Here is a 10000-nt window from a genome sequence, read left to right as displayed (position 1 = left end):
CCTGGAGAATACATTCAGGAAAGATAATTTAAGAATCACTGGACTACCTGAAAATCATGACAAAAAAAAAAGCCTAGACGTCATACTACAGGAAATTATCCAAGAAAACTGCCCTGAAATATTTGAACATGAGGTGCCGGGAGCCATCAAAGACCAAGCTGTTTGACATGGTCAAATGTAGAAACCGGAGACTGCAAAGCAGCCCCCAGGAAGGATGGAAAGACCCACTGAAACCCCACTAAGTGACTTTCCTTATTAACATCCCCTTATTGTTGGAATTGCTATGATTATTATTCTTTCTTAGCTCCAAGAAAAATAGATGAGAGCAACATGCTTGCAGGGTTAATACAGATGTCTCACTCTGTCCTCCTAGAATATTATCAGAAGATCCCTCTTAAAAAATTAAAGCTAAGGATTCTTATATACCCACTTAGATGGGATCCTCTTTTCTAGGCATAAAAACTTCTGGCAAATCTGTGTCATGTTGATTCTACCCTCTGACCATGCACTTAGCAAAAATGTTTTGTTGATTAAATCCTTAGGCTTCACATCTATTGTTAGGTTCTATGGAAACATGTATGTTGAGAATGAAATTGTGTGCCAAGTAGATGTGTGATCATGAGGGTATAAAATAAAGCAAAGCCTCAGCCAAGACAGAGCAGTCTATCCAGTGAAACCTGTACAGTGGGTTGAATAGAAAGCTATCTCCCATCCATCATTCTGCTGACACTGTCCCACCTCCAAGATCCTATCCCCTGTAGGAGGCTGGCCCAACCCACAGCAATGAGGGTAAAAGAGGGACTGAAAGAATCCACAGATTACCTCCAGCATTAAATCCCCAACTGACAACTCCCAGGAATTCATAGATAAGCTTAAGAATTTCCAGGTAAAGGAAAGGATACTGCAATCTATTAGAAAGAAACAATTTAGGTATCGTGGAGCACCAATTAGGATTACATAGGATCTGGCAGCATCCACCCTGAAGGAACAAAAGGCATGGAATACGATATTCTGGAAGGCAAGGGAACTGGTTCTACAACCACGAGAATCCTCTCTGACCAAGATTAAAATATCTCCACAAAACAAATACAGGAGTGAAAGAACTAACAAGGAGACAGAGTGAAACAACTTTCAAGAAAAGAAAAATCCAAAAGGTAGGCAAATAACATTTCGGACACTGGGGATGAGAGGAGAGCAGATCCAGCAAGAAGCTCTAGTAAGGAGGGAAAAGCAAGCCAAGAGCAAGCCACATACCTCCTTCCCACATATGCTAATCCCAAGCCAACATCCAGATCCTGAAATCCTGCCTGGGCAAAAAGTGGTACAAACCAACCCATACTCCCTTGAAATTTTAAACTTGTGGAGAAGTCTGGAGCCCCAGCCTGGGGAATTTTAGTTTGGGCTTGAGATAAGGATTTAGTTCACAGTTTGGAGTGGTTGATAGTAATAAGTACTAATATTTTTGCCTAACTCTCAGGACAGAGTTGTAAGACAAGACAGTAAAGGGTGTGCCTGATTTGATCAAGTACACAGCCTCTGACTTGGTCAAGATCAGAATTAGACCAAAATCTTACACCTAAGCCTAAGGCAAGCCTTTAATCTATCAGTATCTCATGGGTCAATTGAATCACTAGGGGGAGGGGGCTTTCAGAGTTCTCAGCCCTTAGACCATCATATCATCCCCCCAAGCATATCAATAATTAGATAGGGAAAAGGAGCAAACAACAAAAAAGCACCTAACTCTAAAAATTATTTTTATGGAGACAAAGAACAAGGTACAGACCCAGAAGGGGTCAGTGAAAGCAAAGGATACAAACCTGAAGTCCAAAAGAAAAATATGGATTGGACACAGATTCTGGAAGAACTGAAAAAGGACTACAAAAACCAATTAAGAGAGGCAGAGGGAAAATGGGAAAGAGAAATGAAAGTGATGCAAGAAAAAATGGGCCAATTGAAAAAGAAGAACCAAAAACTGACAGGAAAATCAGGCCTTAAAAATAAGAATTGACCATCTAGAAACTGATATCACGAGAAATCAAGAAACAATAAAGCATAATAAATATATTATTTATATAAGGGATATATATGTATATATATAAGGGATGGAAAAAACAGAGAAGAATATGAAATATCGTATTGATAAAATAACTGACCTAGAAAATAAGTCTAGGAAAACCAATCTGAGAATTATTGGACTACCTGAAAGCCATAATGAAGAAAAAAGCTTGAACATATTACAAGAAATTATTGAAGACAGCTGCCCAGAGATCCTCAAACAAGAAAATAAAATTGAAATTGAAAGAATTCATAGATCACCTCAAGAAAGAAATCCTCAAATGACGACTTCCTGGAATATAATAGCTAAATTCAAGAAACACCAAGCCAAGGAGAAAATACTTCAAACAACTAGAAAGAAAGCATGCGAATACCATGGAACTACAATTAGTATCACACAGGACCTAGTGGCTTCTACAATAAAGGATTGAAAAGGCATAGAATATGATATTCAGGAAGGTAACAATTGAGTTTATATCCCAGAGCCCCTTATTCAGCAAAACTGAGTATATTCCATCTGGGGGGAAATGCATGAATCATGTAACCATGGAAAAATATTCTAAATAAAAATAATTTTTTAAACCAAATTTATTTTTTGAGGAAGGGCCCTTCTCTTTCTATACTTTCTAATGTTTCTGATAGGAATGGGTGTTGCATTTTGTCAAAGGCTTTTCCTGCATCTATTGAGATTAATTATGTGATTTTTGTTGGTCTAATTATTGATATGGTTCCTTATGTGGATGGTTTTCCTAATATTAAACCATACTTGTATTCCTGGTATAAATCCCACCTGGTCATTATGAATAATCCTTGTGATAACTTGCTATAGTGTTTTTACTAGTATTTTCCTTAAGATTTTTGCATCTATGTTCACTAAGGAGATTGGTCTGTAGTTTTCTTTCTCTGTTTTTGGTCTGCCTGACTTTGGAATCATTACTATATTTGTCTCATAAAAAGAAGTTGGTGAGATCCCTTCTCTGCATATTTTGTCAAACAATTTGTGTAGTATGGGGATTAGTTGTTTGTGAATCCATCTGGTCCTAGGGATTTTTTCTTAGAAAGTCCCTTGATATTTTTTTCAATTTCCTTTTCTGAGATGGGATTAAGTATTTTATTTCCTCTTTTGTTAACCCAGGTAGTTTATATTTTTGTAAATATTCACCCATTTCCCCATGATCATCATATTTATTGCTATATAATTGGGCAATAGTTTCTTGATAATTACCTTAATTTCCTCTTCATTAGAGGTGAGATCACCCTTTTCATCTTTGATACTGTTAATTTGATTCTTTTCTTTCTTTTTTTTATTAGATTATCCAGTACTTTATTTTATTTTTTTCAAAGTACCAACTCCTACTCTAATTTATTAGTTCAATAGTTCTTTTACTTTCAATTTTATTCATTTCTCCATTAATTTTTAGGATTTCCAATTTAATTGTTATCTAAGGATTTTTAATTGTTCTCTTTCTAGCTTTTGAAGTTGCAAGCCCAGTTCACTGATCTCCTCCCTCTCTATTTTGTTGGATATATGTAACTCTTAAAAATGTTATTATCATAGTAGCTAGAAGAAGTATACACAGTGTACAGTGATGAGCTGTTTAGGTTGATATGTCAACAAACACAAAAAACATGGGTGAAAAAAAAAGGATAATACTAAGAGAAATGGGAAAAGAGGTAAAATATATTATAGAAAGAAGTGTGAGGGGGATGGCAGGGAGGAAAGAAAACCAATACAATGGAAGAGAGGAAGAGGTTGGTGGCCACAAGTAATGCTTAAACCTTACTCTTATTGGAATTGGTTTGGAGAGGGAAGAACAGTTAGATTCATTGGGGTATAGAATTGTGTCATCCTATAGAGAAGTAGAAGGGTAATAAGAAATGGGTTGGTGGGAGGGGAATAATACAAGGGTGGGGGTGGCATTCAAAAGTCTTTGTAGTAAAATGGGAATAAGAAGGGAGGTGGTAGGGAGGGGAATAATATAAGAAAAGGGAAAGGGGTGGGAGAGACTGACTAAAAATGAAACCCTGGAAGGGAGGGCAAGAGGGACAGGAGAAAGATTAGGATTAAAGGAGGAAGTACAAATGGAGATGAATACAGATAGTGATCATAACTGTGAATGTGCAGAATGGACTAAAAAACAAAAGTACCATGCCATCCTAGTGGAAGGGTAGAGTAAGATGAAGACATTGATCTAGACCTAATCTCTCCCATACTATTTTCCAATTTTCCTAGCACTTTTTATCAGTGGGTTCTTATCCCAAAAGCTGGAATACATTAGTTTTATTTTTATGGGAACTTTTAAACAAAGGTTAGGAACTATTTAATTTTTTTCTTTGTATTCCTAGATCCCAGAACAGTGGTGGTATATTCATAGTCGGGTTTTAATAGATGATTAATAATTGCTATATTGAAAGTAAATTGCTGTGAAGTATAAGGAGTTAAGTGACTTGTTCTAGATTTTCCAAGGATATATCATTAGATCCTCAGCTACTGCCACCATTTCTTTTTAGATAATAACTGGCTCCTTGAAATAGCTGGTGTGACTCCAGTATCATTCATGGGATTCAGGAAACTGAGCTTATGGCAGAAAGATAAGGGAATTCTGAAGCCCCCAACCTTCACAAATGGGATATGCAATGAGCTATTCTTTTCCTTTCTGTTGGATAGTCCTCTGGCGTTTTTTGGGATCAAGCAAACTCAGGACTGGTTCTGAGGGAGGGAAGAGAAGACAAATTACATTAGAGCTGCAGTTGGGGTGATTCACATTGGCTAGTCCCAGATCTACTTTAGGGCAGGAAACTCAGTCAGAGCAGACTGTCCAGGATAAAGTCAGAGTTGGGAAAGTAGATTTTAAAGTCAGAGACATGAGTATAGCCCAAAGGAAATTACGATAAATACCTTAAGATAGATGCATGAGCTTCAACTCACTGGAAGCTCCTGTATAGGAAAATGTAAGGGATTCTCCAACTTCCTGGAAGCACTAACTCTAGAACCAGAGGAAACGGGCGTTTCTTGGAATGAGAGAAATTCCATCTCAAGGACTATCTGTGATTTTGTTCTGGCAGGAAGTGGATTGGAAAGGGTCGAGTATTTGCTGAATTCTTTCAGAAAGGAATGGCAAATTGTGTATTGAATTAGAAGGGTCAATATTTTAGAAGAAGGGTGGTGAGTTGGTAATCATGGAGACAGAACTAAAGAGCTCCCAATATTTATGTGATGCTGAATAGTGGGGGAGAGCACCGAACTTAGAATCAAGAATACTTGGATTTCAGTCCTGCCTCAGATCTTTATTCGTTTAGTCATCCTGGACAAGTTACTTAATCTTCCTGGGCATGAGTTTCCTCATCTGAAAAATGGGGAGAGTAATAGCCCGAACCTCACTGGGCAGTGAGGAGACTCAAGTCTGATGATGTACTCAAAGAGCTTCCATAGCTAAGAGCTATGCGGCTTAAGAAGCTCTTTGAGTGAATAGTTTGTGAATAATTTGGCATTTTTAACTTTGAATGATATAGGCATGAAGCTCACTCCAATATTTCTAGGGAGGAAGCTTTTCCTTACACTCCCCATTGCTTGCCTCCTTGGAATTTTGCCATAACATTACTTTGGAGTTTCATTCACCAATTAGAAATATTCAGGTAAATCTGGGGGGGGGGGGACACATGAAATAGCCCCCAAAAGATTGTGGCTTTATAAGGGGGGATCTAGTTCCCAGAGAAAAGACTCTTGTCCTCTACCGATCCCAGAACCTTTCCCCATTCCATTTCCCCACGTGGCCTTCTCTTCATAATGTAGAAGAATTACTAACAGATCAAAATCCTTCTATCATAATAAGGAAATAATAATAAATAAAAATAAAGTAATAAGGAAATAAATAAAATTATATTTCCATATAATAATATGGAAATAAGACTTTCCAGGAGGAGGAGCCAAAGTTAGCCAGAAATATAAAGGGTCAAGCACAATTAGAAAAAAATAGATCTGATCATCTAAAGAGGGCTGGTCTCTCAGGGGAGATATTGGCCATTCATTGAACTGGACTTTGACAGACCCAAACTTGCTACCTAAGAGGATTGGATTAGAGGCATGAGAGTAAAATAATAAGACTCCCTCCACAATTGAATGTAATAGATTTTGACTATTAGGACGACTGCCCGCTCTCTTTGCAGAGAGTTCTGTTCCCAGTCTTGAGGTGGAAGATCTGAGGACAGGGAAAGCTCGTTCTGTATTATCTTCAATCTAAATAAGTCATAAAAGAACTGTACGGTTCTAGATCTGGATGCAGGGTTGTCATTCTTCAGGGAGATGAAGAATTTGTGGAGATGAGAAGTTCTAGATCCCAGAGTCTGCTGAAATATAGATGGTAACATTTAGGACAAATTTCTCCATCATGAATGTACACACTTTCCTTGCATCTTGCACTCCAAAACAAATAGCCTTTGAACTGGATGGAAATTGCATTGCTTTAGAAAGGAAAGTTAATACAGATTTTTAAAAAGGAAAAAGGGGTGTTTTTTTTAAGAGAAATGCCACTAATCCTTTAATGGGTGGGAAAGTACAGGACTCATCATTTCCACCCAACCCATCCCAAAGAGGAGAGGAGAGACTTTCGATTGCATGTATAGAAGAAGCCAAAGCTTCCCCACGAGGCTGAACTATAACCCTTCCCATAAACAAGTGGTTCTCAAAGCGAGATATGGGTGCCTGCAGTCAGAAGCCGTGATGTCAAAACCATCTTCATAATGCTAAGGCACATCTCTTTTGGTCAGAGTAAATATTGATAGACATGACTGTTATAAGCAAATCTGCTGGGGAGGGATCCTCAAGTTTTGCATTGTAAAGGGTTTCTGAGAGCAAACATTTTGAGAACTGTTGCCATAAACCGTGTTTCCAAACTATCCCCATCCTGTTTTCTCATAACCAAAGAGATGTTTCAGGCTCATGACTGGAGAAACAAGTATTTCTGCCCCTTGCCCTGTCCTCATTGTTCCTGGTACATTTTCATTTCATTCTTTTAAAAGGGGTTTCCCAGAAAAGCTGAACCTAACAGAGGTTGTACCAATTTTCCACTCGATGGTTCTGGGAACGAGGTGATGACATGGAGGTAGAGAAAATAGAGCTGTGTCACTCCCCAGCAGAGGAAACAGAGCTGCTATGACAACACACGCCTCTCTGTCTCGCCATTGTTATTGGTCTTGGGGAGAGGGAGGTTCATGTAAAAAGAACGTGAAATGTTCTGTGGCTTTCGGGCTTCTGCATTAAGAGGAACCTCGAGCGTGTCAGGCAAATTTCATCTATCTTCCCTAACAGGTCTTCTAAACCTCTTCTCATTTCAGGAACAAGTTACTGACCCTCTGTTCCTGGTACAAGGATCACCATGGTTACATAATCGCTGTTTTAGTGATTACGACAACTTACTGATCTGGGATCTCCCAGAGGACAAAGGAGCTGAAGGAAGATGTCCTGTTCATTGCTGAGCTTGTCAACTTCAACACTGATGAGATAGGCCAGCTCCCAGGAAGGAAAGAAGCACCTTCATGTTTCCTTTTCTACTTGTCCAATCCCACTTTCTAAAGACTTGCTATCTCTAATGTTGGTCCCCCCCATTTCCATTTAGTTCATTCTATTGCATAGGAAGTTGTTTTCTTCAGTGGCTCCCCTTCCTTTGTCATTGCAACATTTTTGCTATTTTTTAAGAATATTTTTCCATGGTTACGATTGATGTTCTCTCCCTTCCATCTCCTCTCCTGGAGCTGACAAGCAATTCCACTGGTTTATGCATGTTTTATTACTCAAAATCGATTTCCATATTATTCATATTTATAATAGAGTCATCTTCCAAACCGTAGCCCCAAATCATATATCTATATAACACGTGACAAAACTCGTTCCTCTGTGTTTCTATTTCCAGAGTTCTTTCTCTCTTTTTCACAAGCTTCTGGGTATAAGGCTCTCCTGCTTCTGCTCACTTCATGGAAAATGTTCTAAAAATAGAAATAAAATAATATGAGAAAAAACAAAAAAGAAGCAAAAGAAGCCCTTCCTGATTTCCCACTTAGTGTCTCCCTAATGTTGATCCTGTCAGAATTATCCTGTGATTAAGTTGTTTGTAGACATCTATTTTCATATTGTTTCCTACCATTAGATTGGGAGATCCCTGAGAGAAGGCACTATTATTTCCTTTTCATTGCAGTCCAGTGTCTGATACATATTAGGTGCTTAATAAATGCTTACTGATTAACTGACTGATTAATGTTAATTAATTAACATTATATATAAATTTATGTATGAATAACATAATTAATTAATTAATATTAATAAATTAATATAGAGCATGAGTAAAGCTGTGGACCAAATCTTTCTCTCCACCTGGGACTTTGAGGTGGAGAAAGAGGGTGGATATTTGCCCCAGACTTTCTAGGGGAATGTTCTTTTCATGTTTTCCTTGCTTTGAAGTATAAATTCCTTTGCAAAAAAGCTAATCTAATTCTTCATGACTGTGAAAACGGACATGTTAGTCACTGACCTGAAAAGTTGGGAATGCAATAGGTGGGAGCTTGAGCCAATGGTAGAAAAATCATAGACGTGATCCAAATTACTACCAATTCGATAAATGTACATTTAAAAGCTCTAAGACTAGCTAACATGCCAAAGAAGGAGAGTGATAAATGTTGGAGGAGGCATGGGAGCAATGGAATGTTACTACACTGCTGGTGGAGCTATGAACTGATCCAGCCATTCTGGAGAGTAACCTGGAACCATGGCCAATGGCCATAAAACTGAACATACTCTTTGATCCAGCAATACCACTACTAGGTCTACATCGCAAGAGATCAAATAGAGGGGAAAGAACCTACCTGTAAAAAAAATATTCATAGCATCTCTTAGTGTGGTGGTAAAGAACTGGAAACTGAAAGAATGTCCATCATTTGGGGAATGGCTGAACAAGTTGTGTTATGGCTGTAATGGACTACTCTTGTGATATGAGAGACGACAAACAAAATGATCATGAAAAAGCCTGGAAGAACTTATCTAACGTGATGCAAAGTGAAGTAAGCAGAACCCAGAGAATGCTGTACAAAGTAACAACAATACTGTATGGTGATCAACTGTAAATGACTTATCTGTTATCAAGAAGGCAAAGACCCAGGACAATTCCAAGAGACTCATGACAAAAACAAGGATCTCTACTGCCATAGAAGGAACAGAGTCCAAATGCAAATGGAAACATAACATTCTTTTTTTATTTCCTCTGTGACTTTTTCTCTAACATAAATGCTATGTGTCTTATTTAATAACATGATGAATATCAAAATATGTATTATGTGCTATATGTTATATGATACATAGACAACCTATATCATATTACCTGCTTTCTTGTGAAAGGAAGAGAAGTGGGAGAGAAAGAAATATAGATTGAAAACTGACACATAATCTGGAAAAAATTATAATAAAAATAGAGGAGAATGTATTGAATATCCTGCTGTGTAGTCCAAGAAATTCGTGTATGACTTTATATTTACCAGGAGTCTGGACTCTGCAAAACGAAATGTGAACTGAAAAACATCGAAAAGGATATCTCCACAACCTATCAAATCACAAGGGACTATTTATGAAAACTTGATTCTATTTCCAAATCCATGCTTCTCCTCCTCCTCCTTTTTCTCTCTCTGTCTGTCACTCTGTCTCCCTTTTTCCCTCCTATACATTGATATGGCAAAGATATTTGGGGAAGTGCCGATGGAAGAGCATCACTTACACTATCAGAACTCAAGGCAGGATGTGCACCGTGTGAGATGTGAGGAAGTCAGTCGTAACAGGAAGAAAAGGTAGACACAAGAGGGTCTCAGACGCTTACTAGCTTTGGGACCCTGGACGACTCTCTTTACACTGCGTGCCTCAGTTTCTTCATCCACCTGAGTAACAACCATCTGGAAGCCCTCCTTA

This window comes from Monodelphis domestica, chromosome 6, assembly GCF_027887165.1.
Source record: "Monodelphis domestica isolate mMonDom1 chromosome 6, mMonDom1.pri, whole genome shotgun sequence".
Classification (NCBI taxonomy): Eukaryota; Metazoa; Chordata; class Mammalia; order Didelphimorphia; family Didelphidae; genus Monodelphis; species Monodelphis domestica.
This window is presented reverse-complemented; position numbering follows the sequence as displayed.